Source organism: Manacus candei, unplaced genomic scaffold, assembly GCF_025592945.1.
Source record: "Manacus candei isolate 608988 ecotype Guabito, Panama unplaced genomic scaffold, ASM2559294v1 h1tg000151l, whole genome shotgun sequence".
Lineage (NCBI taxonomy): Eukaryota > Metazoa > Chordata > Aves > Passeriformes > Pipridae > Manacus > Manacus candei.
Window position 1 is genome coordinate 344,174 of NW_026138199.1, and position 23,418 is coordinate 367,591.

Genomic DNA, 23,418 nt, shown 5'->3' on the forward strand with positions numbered 1-23,418 from the left:
TCCCTCCTTCACCCCCGGCAGATCAAGGCCACCACTTCAACTGACAGACATGGAAACATCGCTGGACCCCACGGGCGGTGACTATATACATCTGTCCACTCTCAGCTTTTCTTTCTCTTACTCTCCCTTGCTCTTATCCTGCCTTTCTCTCCCCTATGCATTTTCTTTCCCCCCCCAAAGGTTATCTCTGTGTCACATTGTGGTATGACAGCACCCAAACTGCTAGCATGCCTGTTGATACGGAATTGTTAAAATAAACCTTGCCAGTAGAAGTTTTCAGACACCGATTATTTAGTGTCGTTTCACTTTAATCCACCCCAAGGGAATTATTAATAAAAACCTGAGTTACCCCCTCTCCCCTTTTCCTGGGGCGGGTTGTAACACCAATCAGCACTGACTCCGCCCAGTAGGCGGAGCCAGTGACGCAGAACAATCAACACGGACTCCACCTCTTGACTCCACCCAGTGCTCTATAGAAGTAGAGTACATACCGGACGGCGGTGGGTATTCTGCCAGACACGCAACAGAAAAGCAACAGCAAAAGTAGAGACCCAAGAGAAAAATCAAAAGATTCTGACAGCGGTGGGCACTGAATCGGGCTTATAGTCCAAGAGGGGTTTACTGGGCACCACTGCGTTCCTGGAATGGGGCAAACCCGCGATAGTTAGATCGCGCATTGAGACAGATTCTGACTAACCCTAACCCTAACCCTAACCCTAACCCTAACCCCAACCCTAACCCCTAACCCTTACCCTAACCCTAACCTTAACCCTAACCCGAACCCTAACCCTAACCCTAACCCTAACCCTAACCCTAACCCTAACCCTAACCCTAACCCTAACCCTAACCCTAACCCCAACCCTGTCAGGACGGAAAGCTCTAGACACCTCAATGTGAGAATCCAGGAACTTCATTTATTGTAGATTGACAGTAGTTTAATATACACTCTATAATAGGTTCATGAATATTACAGAAATTAGGCTCATTATTGGTACTCAGTTAGGTGGTGATATCATCTTAACTGCTTTCCATTGTTTACACAGGTGGCTCATTAAGTGTCTTTTGTTTTGGTAATGCCTAGCTTCTGTTTTTCAGCTCAATTTAGAATACCCAAGGACATTGCCGCTTTCTCACAACCCTGCTATCTCAAACTTTCTCATGGGCCTAGTGAAACCGCTTATACTTTAGCAGTAGTCTTATACTTTAGCAGCTCATCCATAGCCTTAGCCATGTTCATATGTCCTTGCATTTCTAACCAATCCTCTACACAACCCTAACCCTTACCCTAACCCTAACCCTAACCCTAGTAGCTTGCAGTCTCTTTTTTAAAGTTAGGGTTAGGGAACTGGTTTTGTGCATAGCTTGCAGTCTCTTTTTTAAGGTTAAGGTTAGGGAACAGGGGTTGCACATAGCGTGCATTCGCTTTTTTAGGATTAGGGTCAGGGAATCGGGTTTGCGCATAGCTTGCAGTCTCTTTTTTAAGGTTAGATTCAGAGAAAAGGGTTTGCGTATAGCTTGCAGTCTCTTTTTTAAGGTTAGGTTCAGAGAAAAGGGTTTGCGCCTAGTTTGCAGTCTCTTTTTTAAGGTTAGGGTAAGGTAAGAGGGTTTGCGCAAAACTTGCAGTCTCGTTTTTAGGGTTAGGGTTAGGGAAAAGGGTTTGCGCATAGTTTGCATTCTCACTTTTAAGGTTAGGGTTAGGGAAAAAGGTTTGCGCATTGCTTGCAGTCTCTTGGTTCGGGTTAGGGTTAGGGAACAGGGTTTGCGCATAGCTTCCAGTCTCTCTTTTAATGTTGGGGTTAGGGGACAGTGTTCTATAGAAGCAGAGTACATACTGGACGGCGGTGAGTATTCTGCCAGACACGCAACAGAACAGCAACAGCAAAAGCAGAGACCCAAGAGAAAAAGTAAAAGATTCTGACAGCGGTGGGCAGTGAATCAGGCTTATAGCCTGAGAGGGGCTTATTGGGCACCGCTGTGTGTCCAGAATGGGCTAAAACCGCGATTGTTAGATCGCGCACTGAGACAAATTCTTCCTAACCCTAACCCTTACCCATTCCCCTAACCCTAACCCTAACCCTAACCCTAACAGTAACCCTGTCTTTTGCTAACCCTAAACCTAACCCTAACCCTAACTTTTGCTAACTCTAACCCTAACCCTAAATTTCCTAACCCTAACCCTAACCCTTTCTAACCGTAACCCTAAATCAAAACCTAACCCTAACCCTAACCCTAACCCTAAACCCTAACCCTAACCCTAACCCTAACCCTAACCCTAAATCTAACCTTAGTAGCTTGCAGTCTCTTTTTAAGGTGAGGGGTAGGGAAAAGGGTTTGCGCATAGCTTGCAGTCTCGTTTTTAGTGTTAGGGTTAGGGAAAAGGGTTTGCGCATAGCTTGCAGTTACTGTGTGGACTAATCAGCACTGACTCCGCCCAGTAGGCAAAGCCAGTGACGCAGACCAATCAGCACTGACTCCACCTCTTGACTCCACCCAGTGGGCGGGGCCAGTGCTCTATAGAAGCAGAGTACATACCGGACAGCGGTGGGTATTCTACCAGACACGCAACAGAACAACAACAACAATGGCAGAGACCCAAGAGAAAAAGCAAAAGATTCGGACAGCGGTGGGCAGTGAATCGGACTTATAGCCCCAGAGGGGCTTATTGGGCACCGCTGCATGTCTGGAATGGGCTAAGCCCGCGATTGTTAGATCGCGCATTGAGACCGATTCTGCCTAACCCTAATCCTAACCCTAACACTAAACCCTAACCCAAACCCACACCCCAACCTTAAACCCCAAACCGTAAACCCTAAAACCTAAACCCTAACCCTTGCTAACCTTAACCCTAACCCTAACCCTAACATCTCATAGCAGAGGGAGGGAGGGGCCTGATTCCTCATCAGATATATCAACAGTCAAAAGCCTGTAAGCTCAGCTCTTGCCTTTTCAGGGCTTCACACCGTCAACACTGGAGGGAGGGAGGGGCCCGACTGCTCATCAGAGGTATCATGCAAGTCAAAAACCTGAAAAGTCTCCTAGAATGCATAAATCATTAACCATTTCAGTCTCTGACAATTGGTCCACACAGTAACTGCAAGCTATGCCCAAAGCCTGTTCCCTAACCTTAGAAGAGAGACTGCAACCCTCGAGATGTTGGAGGCTCGAGGCATGGTCCGTGACACTAATCATGGCTATAACTCATAACTTCTTGGAGTATGGGGACTTCCCTCCTTCACCCCCGGCAGATCAAGGCCACCACTTCAACTGACAGACATGGAAACATCGCTGGACCCCGTGGGCGGTGACTATATACATCTGTCCACTCTCAGCTTTTCTTTCTCTTACTCTCCCTTGCTCTTATCCTGCCTTTCTCTCCCCTATGCATTTTCTTTCCTCCCCCAAAGGTTATCTCTGTGTGTAGCAGTACGTTCGGATACATGTCCGGAATAAAGACAAGTGCCAAAAAATACTCAAGCACACAAAATATCTTTTATTACAGTGAGAATAATAATAATAGTAATAAACTTAGCAAGAGGAATTAAAAACTAAAAAAGGATACAAAGTAACTATCTTATCGGGTGGCATTAAAACAAATACTACGAACAGCATTTAATACAGTATTAACTAGTGAAAAGGGATACCAAAAAAAAAAAAGGATCTTAGTAAAAGGGGAAACTAAAGGAAAAATAGTATAAACATAAAAGGAGAATTAAAGGAACACTAAAAGGATATTAAAAAAGTTTGTTCTCTCAGTTGCTTCCTATCAAAAAACTGTGCTTACCCACACAGACAGGCCAGGGTTGTCAGGATCTGCAGCAGCTGGTCGGTACCCATGCTTAGCGGGCGTCCCCGCGGAGCAACACAGTCTCGGTGGTAGGATGAGTATCGCTCAACTCAGCAACCCCGACACCCCATTTTTATCAGTTCCACATTACACTACGTAGGACCAGTACGCAGTATAAGGTGATGCCTGAATGGCAGCCAAACACCGCCTGATCATTACCTCATGGCAGCAGTCTGCGCATGCCCTACTTGTGGGGCAAGGGGCGAGCGACCCCTGCCCACATAATCTTCCTCCCATCATCATCTTTCTCACCCCTATGTGTGACCTCTACCATTGTGTTTCAAGGGTAGATGTATCTATCTTGCAATATGTAGCAAAACCAAGGAAGAACTCAGCTCTGATAATAGGGGATATCAGACTGACTTGCTAAAAAGCACAATGGACCTTACAACTAGCTTGTACCATGAAGTTACATTGTACCATACTCTAGCTGGTTTCACATCCTAATATGATTCCGTTCTCACGCCTCTATGCTCCATTGATCATCTAATTCAAAAGTACCCCCCTTACATACCACCGTGTGATCAATGGTAGCAAGAGGGTGATAACGAACTACTCAAAATTGCAACGCATTTAGCCTGGTGTTTATCATTTGACGTACGCATGTTAGTATACAGGGAATCATACACAATATGCATGTTATTATACATCCAACTATTGACAAGCCTATTAACGCTTTTCGTAACCATGGCCATCCCCATTTCCAATCACCAAAGAGGTTCCATTCATCATGAACATGTAATTGTTGAGTAAGGGTTTTTAATTTCTGGATGCTAGCATGAACAGATTCAGAATGATCACTTAAATTCATGCAGCACATGCCCTCAAAATCTTGACAGCCATGTCCCTGGGCTAACAACAACAAAAAAAATCAATAGCAGCTCTATTTTGTAAACTTGCATGTCTAACAGAGTCTACATCTGTGAGCAATGCACTCAAAGCAGCAGAAGTAGCATTAGCTTCTTTAGCCAACCAGTATCCTAGTTTATTTAGAGAAGCCAAAGCATGAGCAGTCCCTATCTGAGATATTACACTAGCAGTTATTCTTTCAGCCTTATTCCAAAACTCTACATCAGAGTTACAGTCTGGAATAAATCGCCGTGTGCTACGTCTGCGTCTTCTTAGTTTAGGCAAGGTTATGCTGCGAGGATGAAAAAAGGTTAATCGTCCAAAAGTACAAGGGCCTCCTACAGCCTTTCCCGGAATACCTTTCCATGTTCTTTGTCCACAAATGAGAAACAGATCATTTGGGAGACCTATTGCATCAGATCCAGGAATAAATTGTTTTTGCAGAGTCTCATTGCACCAAGCTGATGCGTTCTGGTAAATATCTCTAAGAAAAAATGTCAACTCCTGGATATGTGCAGTTTGCTAACACGGTCTCATTATATAGAGTTCCCCACCAGCAGTTATCAATGGGTACTCCAACCAGACAAGTGCGAAAAGGACTCGTGGGAGTTACCATGGACACACATATCACGTCCATCTTCGTCACGTTGGCCAGGGTGGTCCACACATTGACATCTAAAACAGAAGTCAGCAAAGAAGCAAAGTATAGCTGATATCTTTCTGGAAGGTACAGTTGGGTCTGGAAAAGGCCCTGCTGCTCTGCACCCTCAGGGGAGAAACCAGCTCCTGGGGGCTTTTGGATTCCATCCCACCACGTGGTCCATGGTTGGACCATGACACTGGTGAATGACTCGAACAGTGTATTGATGAAGTGTCATTTCTAAAAATGTAGACAACATAACAACTGAGTAACAGTGAAAATACAGACAATAATATAATCATGTCCATCCCCAGTGAGGAGATCTAAGTGGATTACAGTGGTCATTTACTTGGAGTCAACAGTACTTGAGATAATCTTTTCCCGGTTGGCAGACCTAGTTTCCAAGTTTGGACAGGTGAACAGGTGTGTCCAATCGTATGGGCCTGGACAACACAATGAATCTCAGGAATTTCTGCAAAATATAAAGTCTAGTACAACAGAACTTCTCATTTCAGAATTTTATAGTCTGGATTCATCTTTTATAGTATGAAGTGGTTGACTGCCAGTCACACGTTTATAGGTCTGTCAGGCGCTATCACAGGCAATGTATCTGGAGTTTGATGCAACACCAGACAACATCCTGGTCTCACCAACCGCTCCCACAGAAAGTTTGCACTCTCTGTACAGATTCCAGGCCTCATCGGGAGCAAACTGTCCTGCCCCATTTTACCCCTGACTGCAGTCAATCCCCCTTCACCTCATGGAGTGGTAGTACAGGTTATCTCTTGCCTCCATGCTATAAAAGAATTTTATCCATCTTCATATTAACTATACCATTGAGTGTGAAATCATTTCTGTACTTAACTAGAATATTACCAGTTCATCATAAGAAAATTGTAAACATGATGCGAACCAGAGCCCATAGGGAGGTCCACAAACATCAGTCCTTCATTTGCAGTCTTACCAACCAGCTTTTCAACATAAGCTTTTCTTCTGCGAGGCCCAGCACCTCACACATGGTTATTTCACAATCACATATATTCTTGTATAGACTCGTAAGCCAAAAGGTTTCTGTCATTTGTTGATTCCAAATAATTCTTGCCACTTGCTGTAACACTACCGGGATGAAACACATACAACTATGAGCACTGCAAAACAATCAGTGTCTGATTTAGAATTCCCAAACCACACCGTTCTGCCTGATCTTCACAAACATCATTGGTGTGGCATGAATAGCACAGAAACAGATCATTCTATACAGTGATGACCATTAGGCTTCAGGATGTTACAAGTTTTATAGTTTTCTATTGTCTTCTTTCCCCCCTTAATGGCACGTCTGCCCCATCCCAGGAGACAAAACCAAGCACAATTGCAGTCCCTCTGCACACGGCATCACATATGTCCTTCACTTCTTGAAGCCAGGGCTTAGCTTTAGCCTTTACCTTTAACACTGCTGCCAGAACAACTTGGCAGCACACTGTTCAGGAATAATATTCCAATTCTGATTGTTGCTTACCAGTAATACAAAACGAAGCATACAGATTGTTGGTGCAACTCATCTAAGAAATATAAACCTTCTTATCTCTGGAGCAGTAGATCCAGGGATCTATTGGGACACGAGACTTGCTATGCAGGAAAGAATAACCAATCCATCTTGTTATTCAAGATACATGACCTACACTGAATAGGCTAATGCAGGAGTAATCATGGTTTTGGTAGCTATAGCCTCCCAGCCTCTGACCAGGACATTGTTCATTACATAAATCACAACAGCAGGTGTGGACAAGACACATAAACAACAGGTACACGATAACTGAGTCATTACACCAGTTAGCAAAAGTTAGTAGACACAATTAATTATATTTAGGATATGTTTTTCTTCCATGTGATATTCGGGCTGGTCTTGTGCTGCTCAGCATTCACTGATCTCTGTCCAGAATTCTTGCCGCTCATGATAAGGTTTCATCAAACATGCTGGAAGCCAACAGGGTCCTGTGGGAGACAAAACACAAACAACTCCCCCCTTCCAAATACTAACAACTTAATATTTACTTGAGGTATCATATTACCCCTCCTCATTGCAACAGTATCAAGTTAAGGTTTTGTTCTGTGGGTGGGAGGCCTGGAAGGTCACCAAGTTGCTGCAACCTCTCTATGATCTCTTCTATGGGTGCCCCTGAGTTAGACACTAACAGTGGAATAATGTATGGTTTCTAGGGTACAGGACAGCCTTCTAACAATTTGTTTCGCATTACTGGAATTAAAGGCTGTTGCATGTAAAGTTCAGGGCTTTGCAGCTCAATAACTATTTTCATTTCTTCCCCCTTTAATATTTTGATTGCTTGATGCAGAGTTACCCAGGATGAACTTCCATCCTACCATGATCCATCATTAGTAAAACGGTCACTGAGACCTTCAGCAATAACTGAAACCAAAGTTCTATCAACTCCTGGTGTTCGTCTTAAACGCCGAAGGGCATTTTGTACATATACATCATTAGTTAACCCTAAAAACTTTGTGGCATCAACATCGTCTATTATCACAGAGTCAGCCCCTTGCTCTGTGTGCCAACTCATCTGATGTTGATAACTTCTCAGAATTTTCTATAAAATCGTCCTCATCAGAATCATCACTACTACTCTATATGTTACTATGCCACTTCTCTGGATCTCAATCAGGGGAAGTGATTATAGCTCGCACCCCTGGTCCCCGATCACTTGGGTCTATTTTCCTTTGTCTGTGCCGAACAGTTCTCACAGCATATTTCTCAGCTAAAGTAACACATTTATCTTCTACCCTGTTCTTTTCGGCCTGAAGGTCAAGTAAAATCTGGCGTTGTACCAGCTGAGTGGCTCTTACAGTATTCAACTGTTCCTGCAGTTTTTTGCATTTTTCCATAGTTAACTTGTATGCAGTAAGCAGTGCACCCCCCCATTTGTCCAGCCTGTTCCAGATGACTGCTTGATTTAGTAGTAGGGGTAAACTGCTCCCAGTATTGCAATACCTCCATTGGGGTCTGCTGCCCCCAATACTCAAGAGGAATCTTTGTACATACTTCCCACTTATTCTACAAGGTAATCTATGGCTCCTGCCCCAATTCTATTAATTCACGGGGAGGAGCTTTCTTAGGTTCATTGCCGCCTGTGGCTGACCCTCCTAACCACTTTTTCATCTTAATCTACTAATGTTCTCACTAACAGAACAATGACAAAAGATTCTCAATTTTTAAGCTAAACACAATGAGACACACTAATCCACAAACTATGGCTCTTACATCACAAACAAGCCTAACTACACATACACATCAAATCTAAAATCTTTATATACCAACCACAAAATACACACTCTACAGTAACTCTAAATGAATCCTCAGAAAGACATATCTATGAGTGAAACAACAATAAAACCTAATCCACTGGGTATCTTCTAGGCTTTGATTCGCTCCACACCAAATACAATAAAAATTTAAAGTCCGATCTAGCCTTATCTCCTGGCTGCCTCTAGGTCCCAAGATATATTTATTACAATTAATACAACAAAGTCGTACATAGAAACAACAGTTGCAAAAAAGGACAAATCTTAATTCTAGGTCTCAAGAAGTGTGGTATACTCACAATTAATTGCTCAGAACTACCTCCCATATGCAAAAAACAAACAAAGCATATAAAACACAAGCATTGTCACCCATATAGTAACTTAATCAACAAGAACAACAAAAACCACTTTAAAACAAAACAATTATAAGATATGAACCCAGACACTGGCACTCACGGCACCCACACAGAGTTCACCACACACACAGGGACGCGGCTTCCCAGGCTATGCTCTCCACCTGAGAATCTCCCTTTTACACAACTCACACGGGGACACGGCTCTCCAGGCTGTGCACTCCACCTGAAGATCTCCCACCAATACACAGGGACACGTCAGCTGAGTACTCCACCAACGAATTCCCTGGGGCACTGCTTATTCCTCCATGTATCCTGCCGACTACGCCAATTTATGTAGCAGTACGTTCGGATACATGTCCGGAATAAAGACAAGTACCAAAAATACTCAAGCACACAAAATATCTTTTATTACAGTGAGAATAATAACACTAGTAATAAACTTAACGAGAGGGATTAAAAACTAAAAAGAAAAAGGGATACAAAATAACTATCTTATCGGGTGGCATTAAAACAAATACTACGAACAGCATTTAATACAGTATTAACTAGTGAAAAAGGGATACCAAAGAAGGATCTTAACACAATATTATGGATAACACGATATTGGTTAGTAAAAAGGGAAAACTAAAGGAAAAATACTATAAACATAAAAGGGGAATTAAAGGAACACTAAAAGGATATTAAAAAAGTTTGTTCTCTCAGTTGCTTCCTATCAAAAAACTGTGCTTACCCACACAGACAAGCCAGGGCTGTCAGGATCTGCAGCAGCTGGTCGGTACCCATGCTTAGCGGGCGTCCCCACGGAGCAACACAGTCTCGGTGGTAGGATGAGTATCGCTCAACTCAGCAGCCCCGACACCCCATTTTTATCAGTTCCACATTACACTACGTAGGGCCAGTACGCAGTATAAGGTGATGCCTGAATGGCAGCCAAACACCGCCTGATCATTACCTCATGGCAGCAGTCTGCGCATGCCCTACTTGTAGGGCAAGGGGTGAGCGACCCCTGCCCACATAATCTTCCTCCCATCATCATCTTTCTCACCCCTATGTGTGACCTCTACCATTGTGTTTCAAGGGTAGATGTCTCTATCTTGCAATATGTAGCAAAACCAAGGAAGAACTCAGCTCTGATAATAGGGGATATCAGGTTGACTTGCTCAAAAGCACAATGGACCTTACAGTTACCTTGTGCCATGAAGTTACATTGTACCATACTCTAGCTGGTTTCACATCCTAATATGATTCCGTTCTCACGCCTCTATGCTCCATTGATCATCAAATTCAAAAGTACCCCCCTTACACTGTGTCACATTGTGGCATGACAGCACCCAAACTGTTAGCATGCCTGTTGATACAGAATTGTTAAAATAAACCTTGCCAGTAGAAGTTTTCAGACACCGATTATTTAGTGTCGTTTCACTTTAATCCACCCCAAGGGAATTATTAATAAAAACCTGAGTTACCCCCTCTCCCCTTTTCCTGGGGCGGGTTGTAACACCAATCAGCACTGACTCCGCCCAGTAGGCGGAGCCAGTGACGCAGAACAATCAACACGGACTCCACCTCTTGACTCCACCCAGTGGGCGGGGCCAGTGATCTATAGAAGCAGAGTACATACCGGACGGCGGTGGGTATTCTGCCAGACGTGCAACAGAACAGCAACAGCAAAAGCAGAGACCCCAGAGAGAAAGCAAAAGATTCTGACAGCGGTGGGCACTGAATCGGGCTTATAGCCCAAGAGGGGTTTACTGGGCACCACTGCGTTCCTGGAATGGGGTAAACCCGCGATAGTTAGATCGCGCATTGAGACAGATTCTGACTAACCCTAATCCTAACCCCAACCCTAACCCCTAACCCTTACCCTAACCCTAACCTTAACCTTAACCCTAACCCAAACCCTAACCCTAACCCTAACCCTAAACCCTAACCCTAAACCCTAACCCTTACCCTAACCCTAACCCTAACCCTAACCCTAGTAGCTCGCAGTCTCTTTTTTAAAGTTAGGGTTAGGGAACTGGTTTTGTGCATAGCTTGCAGTCTCATTTTTAAGGTTAGGGTTAGGTAACAGGGTTTGCGCATAGTTTGCAGTCTCTTTTTTAAGGTTAGGGTTAGGGAAGAGGGTTTGCGCATAACTTGCAGTCTCGTTTTTAGGGTTAGGGTTAGGGAAAAGGGTTTGCGCATAGCTTGCATTCTCACTTTTAAGGTTAGGGTTAGGGAAAAAGGTTTGCGCATAGCTTGCAGTCTCTTGGTTAGGGTTAGGGTTAGGGAACAGGGTTTGCGCATAGCTTCCAGTCTCTCTTTTAATGTTGGGGTTAGGGGACAGTGTTCTATAGAAGCAGAGTACATACTGGACTGCGGTGGGTATTCTGCCAGACACGTAACAGAACAGCAACAGCAAAAGCAGAGACCCAAGAGAAAAAGCAAAAGATTCTGACAGCGGTGGGCAGTGAATCGGGCTTATAGCCCCAGAGGGGCTTATTGGGCACCGCTGCGTGTCCGGAATGGGCTAAAACCGCGATTGTTAGATCGCACACTGAGACAAATTCTTCCTAACCCTAACCCTTACCCATAACCCTAACCGTAACCCTAACCCTGTCTTTTGCTAACCCTAAACCTAACCCTAACCCTAACCCTAACTTTGGCTAACTCTAACTCTAACCCTAAATTTCCTAACCCTAACCCTAACCCTTTCTAACCCTAACCCTAACTCAAAACCTAACCCTAACCCTAACCCTAACCCTAACCCTAACCCTAAACCCTAACCCTAACCCTAACACTAAACCCTAAACCAAAAGGAAACTTCCTTTACTATGCCTACTGGGCGGAGTCAGTGCTGATTGGTGTTACAACCCGCCCCAGGAAAAGGGGAGAGGGGGTAACTCAGGTTTTTATTAATAATTCCCTTGGGGTGGATTAAAATGAAACGACACTAAATAATCGGTGTCTGAAAACATATACTGACAAGGTTTATTTTAACAATTCTGTATCAACAGGCATGCTAGCAGTTTGGGAGTTGGGCTATCAGTTGGGAGGTATGGCTCAAAACAGGAAACAACAGCCCTAATTCCCAGGAAAGAAAGCCTGGAAGCTTTGGCTTTGTGGTGCAGTTGGTGTGCCACACTGGGCACTCCATGGGCAGGCAGCAAGAGTTTTCTGGATCTGGGAGTCAATCTGGGGGCCTCGGAGTGTTTGAGGGGAAGTTGGGAGTGTCCTGTGGGACCAGGATGGGATTTGAGGGTTCCTGGAGGGGTTGGGACGGGTGTATACTGCGGGCATCGTCTAGTATTGATGGGGGTAATCAGTGAGCTGACTGTTTCATAATCATCCAAATTTTAACATACAATATGATTATTAGAATAAAAAGCAAAAAGGTAATATCAACAAAACAGTAACAGGGTGTACTGGTTTAAAAGTTAACCAGCAGGGGGAATGAACTCAACTCAAAGGAGAGATTATAAATCAGAATAACAATTTATTAAAATAATACAGTAAGTACAATAATACAAACAAACAATTGGTCTCAACCCACAAAAACCCAAATGTATAACCCAGTGCCCTGGGGCATGAACAAAGTGGTGTTCCTTGGGCCCTGTTTGAGTCCAAAGTAAAGGGAGAGGGGAAGAACCTGCTGGTGGGAGAGCTGCTGCAGTCTGGCCAGAACTGGTGATCACAGTCCAGTGGTGGTCTAAGTCTGGTTGAGAGCGATGAGATGCAGCCGCCCTCTGGATCCCACGAGTGGGTTGAAAAATGTTCCAAAACTCCAAGATTATATATCCTCCAGTTCAGGCAGGAATGTTCAGTGCTCCCCTCAGGGCGGGGAGTTCCACAAAGGGTGTGAGGACAGAAACATCCTCCTATCTCACAGGCCTCTTAACACCTAGTTTATAACCTGAGGAGTCAGGCTCTATGGGCAGAGGGTGCGAATAGTCTATTGACAACAATAGTCTAGTTTCTGGGAAATGACATGGAAGGCTATAGAATACAGTTTTGGGTTACACCCACCATGATGAACTGATCTCAGCTGTCCTAACTAGGACACAGGGTGAAGCTCTTGGTTGAAGACTGGTTTCTTCTTTTTCTCCAGTGATTTTAATTCTTTTTTGTCTGGGTTTTAATCCCATCTTTGGCATTTTGCTGCCAACATTTTGTCCCCATATCCATTGGAAATTGTATTAACTGTTGATGAGAACAAAGTGGAATCCCAAGGTATGTGATATATTGATAGGATTTCACTGGTTGACTTTTAATTTGTCCAGGTTTATCGCCATAATGCTTCTGCTCTTTAACCACTTGAATCAGAATGAATTGAGTTGTTTTCTGGGTTGGGTTCTCTTTTTGAGTCCAAGGTTTTTTAGTGGATTCAGTATCAGGCACAAAGGAAATTGAGGGAGGTAAAGAATAATCTTCCCTTTGTTCATTATCACAGGGATCACTCAGTCTATTTTCATTAATGTGAGGAAAGCTGGGAGGCTCTAGAAACATCAATTGAACTTCAAATTCTCCTTGTTTCTTTCTCTGCTGAGACTTAGAATCAGGGTTCTCTGTGGTTTCCCAAGTCTCAATGCCAGGGTAAGACACTGGTTTATGAAGTTGCCTGACCAAACCAGGAGCCTGTTTTTTTAGCAAGTTTTCTCTCTGCACTCTGGCGCAACAAGACTTTGAAGGTGGTCAACCTCAGTTTGAAGCAGCTCATTTTTAGCAACACGTTTATCCGATTTTTCTCCTGTTTCCCTCTCAAAGGCTAACGATGACTTCAGCACCACATTTTCTGATTTCAAAACAGTAGATTCAACATCAGAAATCCATTCATGACTTCCCTGTCAGCACTCCATCCAAATGTCTGTGCTCTCACTTTGACCTGAGAGAAACCTCAGGCAGGTGGAAAAGGGCAGATAAAGAAAAAACAGATGGGTCCAGCAGAAGTGACGCTGCTTCTGTCAAAAGCAGAGCAGAGACCGAAAGCACTTTAGGAAGTTGCTTACAGAAGCACTTGTGCATTCCAAGTTACAGCTCAGGAGTCTCAGTGACTTGTCCAACATGAGAGTTTCTTTTCCATTTCTCAACCCCCGATTCCTCTGGAGTAGGAAACTGGAAACACTGACAGAGAAAAGCTCCATTCCTTCCTAATAATTGTGCTTTGTCCTTCCCATTTGACAGTGCTCTTGGAAATGTGCTGCTGTGATCTGGATCTGGGAGCAGCCCTGACCTCCCAGAGCACTCATCCAATGGCAGGAAGACCCCAGCTGGCTTCTGCTGGGGTTCTTGCCACCACGACCCAGTATGGGTCAATGGTATGGGGAGCAGGGCGGTGGGACCAGTAAGGACCAGTTAAGGGGGTTGGGGGCACTTCAGCATCTCCATCAAGGTCAGACCAGTACAGAGCAGCATAGACCAGTATAGATCGGTATAGACCAGTATAAACCAGTATGGACCAGTATAGACCAATATGGGTCACTGGAATGGGGAATGGGGCAGTGGGACCGATAAGGACCAGTTAAGGGGCTTGGGGCACTTCAGCATCTCCATCAAGGTCAGACCATTATAGACCAGTATAGACCAGTGTAGACCAGTATAGACCAGTATAGACCAGTATAGACCAGTAAAAAACCAGTACGGACCAGTATGGACCAGTATGGACCAGTACAGGTCACTAGAAAAGCAAGAAGGGTGGTGGGACCAGTAAGGACCAGTTAAGGGGGTTGAGGGTACTTCAGCATCTCCATCAAGGTCAGACCAGTACAGACTGGTACAAACCAGTATGGACCAGTATAGACCAGTATAAACCAGGGTAGAGCAGTATAAACCGATATAAACCAGTACGGGTCACTGAAACAGGGAATGGGGTGGTGGGATCAGTAAGGACCAGTTAAGGGGGTTGGGGGCGCTTCATCATCTCCGTCAAGGTCAGACCAGTACAGACCGGTACAAACCAGTATAGACCAGTATGGACTGGTATAGACCGGTATAGACCAGTATAAACCAGTACAGACCAGTACGGGTCATTGGAATGGGGAATGGGGCAGTGGGATCAGTAAGGACCAGTTAAGGGGGTTGGGGGCACTTCAGCATCTCCATCAAGGTCAGACCAGTACAGACCAGTATAAACCAGGGTAGAGCAGTATAAACCAGTATAAACCAGTACAGGTCCCTGGAACGGGGAATGGGGTGGTGGGACCAGTAAGAACCAGTTAAGGGGGTTGGGGGCACTTCAGCATCTCCATCAAGGTCAGGTCAGTACAGACCAGTATAAACCAGGGTAGAGCAGTATAAACCAGTATAAACCAGTACAGGTCCCTGGAACGGGGAATGGGGTGGTGGGACCAGTAAGAACCAGTTAAGGGGGTTGGGGGCACTTCAGCATCTCCATCAAGGTCAGGTCAGTACAGACCAGTATAAACCAGGGTAGAGCAGTATAAACCAGTATAAACCAGTACGGGTCCCTGGAACGGGGAAGGGGGTGGTGGGATCAGTAAGAACCAGTTTAGGGGGTTGGGGGCACTTCAGCATCTCCATCAAGGTCAGGTCAGTATAAACCCGTATAAACCAGTATGGGCCAGTATGGGCCAGTATAAACCGGTATAAACCAGTATGGACCAGTACAGGTGACTGGAACGGGGAATGGGGCGGTGGGACCAGTAAGGACCAGTTAAGGGGGTTGGGGGCACTTCAGCATCTCCATCAACGTCAGACCAGTACAGACCAGTATAGACCAGTATAGATTAGTATAAACCAGTATGGACCAGTATAGACCAATATAAACCAGTACGGGTCACTCGAACACGGAATGGGGTGGTGGGACCAGTAAGGACCAGTTAAGGGGGTTGGGAGCACTTCAGCATCTCCATCAAGGTCAGACCAGTACAGACCAGTATAAACCAGGATAGACCAGTATAAACCAGTATGGACCAGTACGGGTCACTGGAACGCGGAATGGGGTGGTGGGACCAGTAAGGACCAGTTAAGGCAGAACTCAGCTGGGACTTAGTGGTTTGGGGGTGGGCGTGTCCCTTCTTTAGGTGGGCGTGGTCTCTCCCTGGTGGGCGTGTCCCATCCCAAGGTGGCCATAGCCTCTGCAAGTGGGCGTGTCTTTTGCATCCTCTCCCCCTCCCTGAACTGGGAGCTCAACTGGGACTTACTGGGTTTTGGGTGGGCGTGTCCCCTCCCAATGATGGACCCACTTTCAGTCCCTCCCCCCACCTTTAAGGGCCCCCCCAAAGCCCCTCCCCCCCCTTCCTGCACCTCCCCAACCCTCAGGGTCCCTCCTGTCCCTCCCCCACCCTCAGGGTCCCTTCCTTCCCCTCCCCCCAGTGAACCTACTACCCCTCCCCCACTCTCAGGAGCCCTCCCTGCCCCTCCCCCACCTTCAGGGGCCCTCAGGACCCCTCCCCCAACCTCAGAGACTCTCCTGCCCCTCCCCCACCCTCGGGGAACTTCCTACCCTTCCCCCACCCTCAGGGACCCTCAGGGCCCCTCCTTCACTTTCGGGGTCCCTCCCTGCCCCTCCCCAACCCTCAGGACCCTCCTGCCCCTCCCCCCACCTCGGGGTCCCTCCTGCCCCTCCCCCACCCTCAGGGACGGTCCTGCCCTTCCCCCACCCTCAGGGAACCTCCTGCCCTTCCCCCACCCTCAGGGAACCTCCTGCCCTTCCCCCACGCTCAAGGACCATCCTGCTCCATCCCCACCCTCAGTGTTCCCTCCTTCCCCTCCCCCCCCACTGGGGCCGTTACTGGTCCCTTACTGGTCTGTACTGGGAAGGGAGAGGGGAGGGGCCGCCCCCTCGAGGCCCCTCCCCCCAGTGACGTCACCGGGTCCCAAAAATAGCCCCGGGGGCCCAAACTGGAGGGGGGACCTGGAGTCGCTCCCAGTGTGACCAGTTCAGGTACTGGGAGGGACTGGGAGGGAACTGGGAGGGACTGGGAGGGACTGAGAGGGGGCAGGGCTTCCCCCCCTCCCCCCCCCTCCCCCTCTGTGTCCTTGGGGTGACCTTGGGGAGGGAGGGGGATGGGCCGCTCCCAGTGGCTCCCAGTAGCTCCCAGTAACCCCAGTAATGCCTCCGGTATCTCCAGCGACCCCCCCAGTAACCCCAGTGACCCCCCCAGTAGCTCCTAGTAGCTCCGGGTAACCCCAGTGTCTATCCCAGTAGCTCCCAGTAACTCCCAGTAATCCTAGTGTCCATCCCAGTAACTCCCAGTAACCCCAGTGTCCACCCCAGTAGCTCCCAGTAACTCCCAGTAAGCCCCCCAGTAGTTCCCAGTAACTCCCAGTAACCCCAGTGACCCCCCCAGTAGCTCCCAGTAACCCCAGTGTCCATCCCAGTAACCCCAGTGACCCCCCCAGTAGCTCCCAGTAACTCCAGTGTCCATCCCAGTAACCCCAGTGACCCCCCCAGTAGCTTCCAGTAGCTCCCAGTAACTCCCAGTGTCCCCCCCAGTGCCTCCCAGTATGTCCCAGTTTAACCCACTTCCCCCCCCCCCGTGGGCCCTGGGCCGGGTGGGGGAGGGGCTGGCTCACATTTCCATGGCAACATCCCTTTCCCTCTGGCCCAGTTTCTCCCAGTTCCTCCCAGTTTAACCCAGTTTTTCCACATTTTTCCCCATTTTTCCACATTTCCCCCCATTTTCCTACATTTTTCCCAGATTTTCCCCCATTTTTCCACATTTTCCTGAATTTTTCCCCATTTCCCGCATATTTTCCACATTTTTCCCAATTTTCCTACATTTTCCCAGATTTTTTCCCATTTTCCCCCCATTTTCCCAGATTTTTCCCCATTTTGTCCAGATTTTCCCAGATTTTCCCCCCATTTTCCCATATTTTTCCCCATTTTTTCCACATTTTTCACATATTTTCACACATTTTCACATATTTTTCTCCAGATTCTCCCAGATTTTTTTTCCCATTTTTTCCACATTTTCCCCGATTTTTTTCTCACATTTTTCCCAGATTTCCCCAGATTTCTTAACCCATTTTCCTGGATTTTTCCCAGAATTTCCCATATTTTCCCCATTTTTCCAAAATTTTTTTTTTCTTTCCCCATTTTTCCCCATTTCCTGGATTTTCTCCCATTTTTTCCACATTTTCCCAGATTTTTCCTCATTTTTCCCAGATTTTCCCAGATTTTCCCCCATTTTTCCCAGATTTTCCCAAGATTTTTTCCCATTTTTTTAAATCTTTCCCCATTTTTCCCCATTTTCTGGGATTTTTTCCCATTTTTCTCCATTTCCCCCCATTTTCCCAGATTTCCCCCCATTTTTCCCACATTTTCACACATTTTCACACATTTTTCCCCATTTTCCCCCTTTTTTTCCTCATTTTTCCACATTTTCCCATATTTTTCCCCATTTTCCCCAGAATTTCCCACATTTTCCCCCATTTTTCCCCATTTCCCCGGATTTTTCTCACATTTTCCCCAGAATTTTCCGCAATTTCCCCATTTTCCCACATTTTCCCAGATTTTTCACCATTTTCCTGATTTTCCCCCCATTTTTCCCACATTTTCACAGATTTTTCTCCAGATTTCCCCCACATTTTTCCCCCATTTCCCCACATTTTCTTGGATTTTTGGGTCCCCAGTTTTCCAAATTTCCCCAGTGGGAAAAAATGGGGGGAAAAAACCAGGACTTTTGGGGAAAATGGGGAAAAATTGGGGAAAAAAGTGGGAAATTCGGTGAACACGAATGAAAAATTGGGAAAAATGGGGGAAAATTTGAGAAAAAAGTGGGAAATTTGGGGAAAATTGATAAAAATGGGGAAAAATGGGGGGAAATTTAGGAAAACTGGGGGAAAATCTGGGAAAATGTGGAAAAACGGGGGAAATTTTGGGGAAAAAGTCAGAAATTTTGGGAAATGGGGGATTTTGAGGGGAAATGGAGGGAAAACTGGGAAAAAAGTAAGAAATTTGGGGAAAACAGGTGAAAAATCAGGAAAAATGGGGGATAATTGGGAAAAATTAGGGGAAATTTAGGAAAAAATTGGGAAAAAATGGCGGAATTTGGGGAAAATGGGGAAATTTGGGAAAAATGGGGTGAATTGAGAAAAAATGGGGGAATTTGGGTAAAATTGGATGAAAAATTGGGGAAAGTTGGGAAAAATGGGGGGAAATTTGGGGAAAAGGGGAAAAATGGGGGAAATTTGGGAACAATGGAAGGAATTTGGAAAAGAAATGGGGAAAAATTGAGAAAAATGGGGAAATTTGGGAAAAATGGGGGAAATGGGGGGAAAATTGGGGAAAGAGTGGGAAATTTGGGAGAAATGGATGAAAAACTGGGAAAAATGAGGGGAAATTTGGGAAAAACTTGGGTGTCCCCACCAGGTTCGGCCCCGCCATGGCCCCGATAGCCCCGGGATCAGGTGAGACCCCTACCCCATGCCCTGACCCCTCCCCCTCCCCGAGGTCACTGCCCTGACCCCCCGAGTCCAGGCTGTGACCCCTCCCCCACCCCGTGGCCCCTCCCACACTTTATGGCCCCTTCCCCATTCTGTGGCCCCTACCCCATTCTGTAGCCCCTACCCCACTCTGTAACCCCTCTCCCACTTCATGGCCCCTCCCCCACTCTCTGACCCGTCCCCCACTCTATGGCCCCTCATCCACTTTATGGCCCCTCCCCCACTCTCAGACCCTTCCCCCACTTTATGGCCCCTCCCCCACTCTGTGGCTCCTCCCCCACTCTGTGACCCCTCCCCCATTCTGTGACCCCTCTCTCACTCTGTGGCCCCTCCCCCACTTTACGGCCTCTCCCCCATTCTGTCACCCCTCTCCCACTCTGGGGCCCCTCCCCCACTTTACGGCCTCTCCCCGACTCTGTGACCCCTCCCCCACCGACAGCTTCTCCCTGCAGAGAGAACAGCCAACACACTATTTCACTTCTCACTTTAACAAAGCTCTTTTCTCCTTCAAGCCCCTCAAAGGCGCCAAGGCCACATAGGAGGCCACACACAAACAGTACTCCTCTTCCCACTTGACTACACCTTCTCCCTCACTGTTCTACAGGGAACACCAGGAATCTGCTTGCAGAGGCCTCTCGTTTCCCATCAGTAGCTCAGCACAAGGAGTTAAAGGAGCTCAAGCCTTAGGCCACAAGAGCTGACAGCGAGGAAACTTTGGGAGCAAACTAATGCTGCTAACACGGACCCAGCTGAATCCAGCACACAATCACAGAATCCAAGAGTCCTTCAGCTTGGAAAAGACCTCCAAGCTCACTGAGTCTTGTGCAGCCCCTCCCCGACCGCCTGCAGGGACTGGATGATGCTTTGCACAAGCACCAAAAGGAATGTTGTGAAAGCCATGGCCTGCAGGAGGACACAGAGAAGGGCTTGGTTGGGGCTGGGAAGGAGGGAGCTGGCGCTGGGGGAGTGGGGATGGAGCCTCAGGGATGTGGCGCAGCAAGGACAGGGGCCCAGGCAGCTGGCAGGTGGCAAGGCCTCACCCCCTGCCCCAGCAGCAGCACCGGGCCCTGCCCAAGGCACTCCTACCAGGGGCTGGGCCCTGCAGGCAGGGGCAGAACCCACTCCCTGGGGCGGCCTTGCTGCCCTGACCCTCGTCCGGCCCAGCCTCTCCCTGTGTGCGTGCTCCCCACAGCACAGGTTGCACTGGGCAGCATCCCCTGATGGGCCCTGCAGAGCTGCCCACGGGGACACTTCCCTTTTATGTCACAGGTGCCACAGCCTGTCCCAGCCAGCCCTGCCCATTGTCCCCACCCCGGCTCAGTGACTCACAGTGGCCCCTGGCAACCAAAGAACCAAAGCCCCACACCCCCAGAGTGCAGCCCTACCCATGTGCAAGGGGCCCCCAAAGGGTTCCCTGCACAAAGCAGCCCCTCCAAACCCTTGTCAGATAGAAAACTGGGGTCGTGACCCTTGGATGCTTTTAGTACAGAGATACAAGCTTTTCTTGAATAATGGAGGGGGTCACTTTTTTATTATTAATATTTACAGTTATCCATTTGGGGACAGGATGTCCTACAGGCTAATGTGCTGTCACATTTGGAGTGAAAAGTACTTTTCAAAGAAACCCAGGGTGCATGGGTGATGCAGAGGAAGCTGCCAAGACACCCAATGTGAAGCTCAACACTGCTTTGCAACAGCATTGCCCTTTCACACACATCTTTGGCAAAGATGTCAGGGTTTAGTTTCTAAATCAGTAACACTTGACAAGACCTCTTTATGAACTGACAGCAAGAGAACTTAGGAGCAGCTTAGGGTTGGCAAGTGTAGGAGCCAAGAAGAGAAGGGCAGATGGGTATGTCATGAACACTGACAGCTGGATGGTCGTGGAGCCGACCAAGGGCTGCCAGATACAAAAGACATCACCTGCTGGACTTGGCCCAAACACCAGCCCCCTCCTCTCCCTTCTCAACCACTCAACCACACCCTGCACACACCCACACCTGCCAGGGCCAACTGGCTGTTTCTCTTCTCTTTTCTGCCTGGGGGTGAAGGAAGAAGGACAGCGAGGGCATTTGCCTTCGGGTCAGAGGTAAGGGGAAGGAGATCCCCCCAAATCCATCCCTGGCAGGATGGGGGCTGGAGGGGACATTGGGGGACCCCCAAGAATATTTTCAAGGGAAAGAAAGGATGGGGGAACCCACAGGGGGTTGGGGGGGGGAGGGACCCAGGAATCTCGTGGTGGGACACTGGGGAGTTCCCAGTAGTTTCTTGGGGGGGTGGACCCCCAGCAGTCCGGGGTGGAAAAATGGATGGAGGAATCCGCCGTAAAGGCTTGGGGAGACCCAAAAGACTCTAGGAGGGGGTCGGGAAGGACCCCGGAGTCCTGAAGAGTGTTTGGGGGTCCCCAGGAGGGAGTCTGGGGGTCTGAGGTGGTCCCAGGAGATTTTCAAGGGTTAAGGGGATGCACAGGAGATTTGGGGGACGAGGGGGAAAGGCGGAGGGTCCCCAGGAGTCTTGGGGGGGATCTGGGCGGCTCCCAAGAGTCTTGGGGGAGATTCGGAGGGGTCACCAGGAGCCCCCGGACCCCCTGAACTCAGCCCACACCACCATGGTCTCGTTGGGGCCGCACGTGAAAAACAACGCAGCGGGGGGAGACCCTGGGACCGGGATCGATCGGGACCAATCGGGTTCAATCCCGATCCTCCCCTCCCCCGCCATCACCGCCCCGCTCCCGGCAGCCCCCGCGGAAGTTTCGACGTTCTATTGGGTGACTCACCGGCACAAGGACAGGGGCCCAGCAGAATTTGGCAATGACGTCATTCCAGCAGAGCCATTCTATTGGCTGCGACCCACGAGGGAGCCCCAAAACCTGTTCATGGCTTGGGGGGAAAGGACAGCCGGCACGGCCGGGAACGGGGGTGCAGAGGGTGTTCAAGTGCCCAGGAAAGGGGCAAAAAACTTTCCCCTCTCCCTCCCAGTGCCCCCTCAGCCCATCCCAGTGTCTCCCCTCTCCCCCAGTGCCCTCTCAGCCCATCCCGGTCTCTTCCCTGCTCTCCCAGTGCCCCCGTCCATCGAGGTCCCAGCCCGGCCCTGCCCCCTGCTCTGCTCCGGCCTGGATTTCTCCCCTGCAGGGGCAGCTGAGGTGGCTCCAGGGCGGGCGGGAGCTTTCGGGGCAGGGGGTGGCTCCTGACATGCTGCTGGAACCGCCCCTGCCTCGGTGGGCCCGTCAGCCTGGGGCACCTCCTCACCCGAGCCTGGGGGACAGGTCGGCAACTGGGAGGGGCTTTGGGAAGGAATGGGGAGGCTGAGAAGGGGTTGGAGGTCGTGGGGGTAACTGGGAAGGGGTTTGGGGGTTTGGGAGGGAGGTTGGGGAGATTGGGGCAGCTGTGAGGGGTTTTGGGGAATCGTCGGGGATGTGGGAAGGAACTGGGAGAGAGTTTGGGGGCATACTCAAGGGGAAGGGGGCAACTAGGAGAGGGTTTGAAAGGTCCTGGGAGGGCTGGAGGTAACTGGGAGGGGTTTGGGGGCATCTTGTGGGTTTTTGTGGGTCTGGGAGGCAGTCTGGGGGCCTCGGAGGGTTTAAGGGGAAGTTGGGAGTGTCCTGTGGGACCGGGATGGGATTTGAGGGTTTCTGGAGGGGCTGGGAGGGCTTTATGCCTTTAGACTGCGGGCATTGTCTAGTATTGATGGGGGTAATCCGTGAGTTGACTGTTTCATAATCATCCAAATTTTAACAAGACTTTTAAGGTGGTCAACCTCAGTTCGAAGCAGCTCATTTTTAGCAACAAATTTATCCGATTTTTCTCCTGTTTCCCTCTCAAAGGCTAACGATGACTTCAACACCACATTTTCTGATTTCAAAACAGTAGACTCAACATCAGAAATCCATTCATGACTTCCCTGTCACCACTCCATCCGAATGTCTGTGCACTCACTGTGGCCTGAGAGAAACCTGCCTGTTTGCAGCGCACTGACTGGGCAACTTTTCTTTTTGCAGGTGGAAAAGGGCAGATAAAGAAAAAACAGAT

The 23,418-nt window shown here is 48.1% G+C and overlaps 1 long non-coding RNA gene across 1 annotated transcript; it reads left to right on the top strand.

Moving 5' to 3' along the window:
• Nucleotides 1-16,836: 16,836 nt before the first annotated feature.
• Nucleotides 16,837-20,398, top strand: LOC127463181 (uncharacterized). Its single transcript, XR_007900684.1, has 3 exons — nucleotides 16,837-16,886; nucleotides 19,317-19,354; nucleotides 19,995-20,398. It is a non-coding gene; the product is annotated as an uncharacterized LOC127463181 (long non-coding RNA).
• Nucleotides 20,399-23,418: the final 3,020 nt, after the last annotated feature.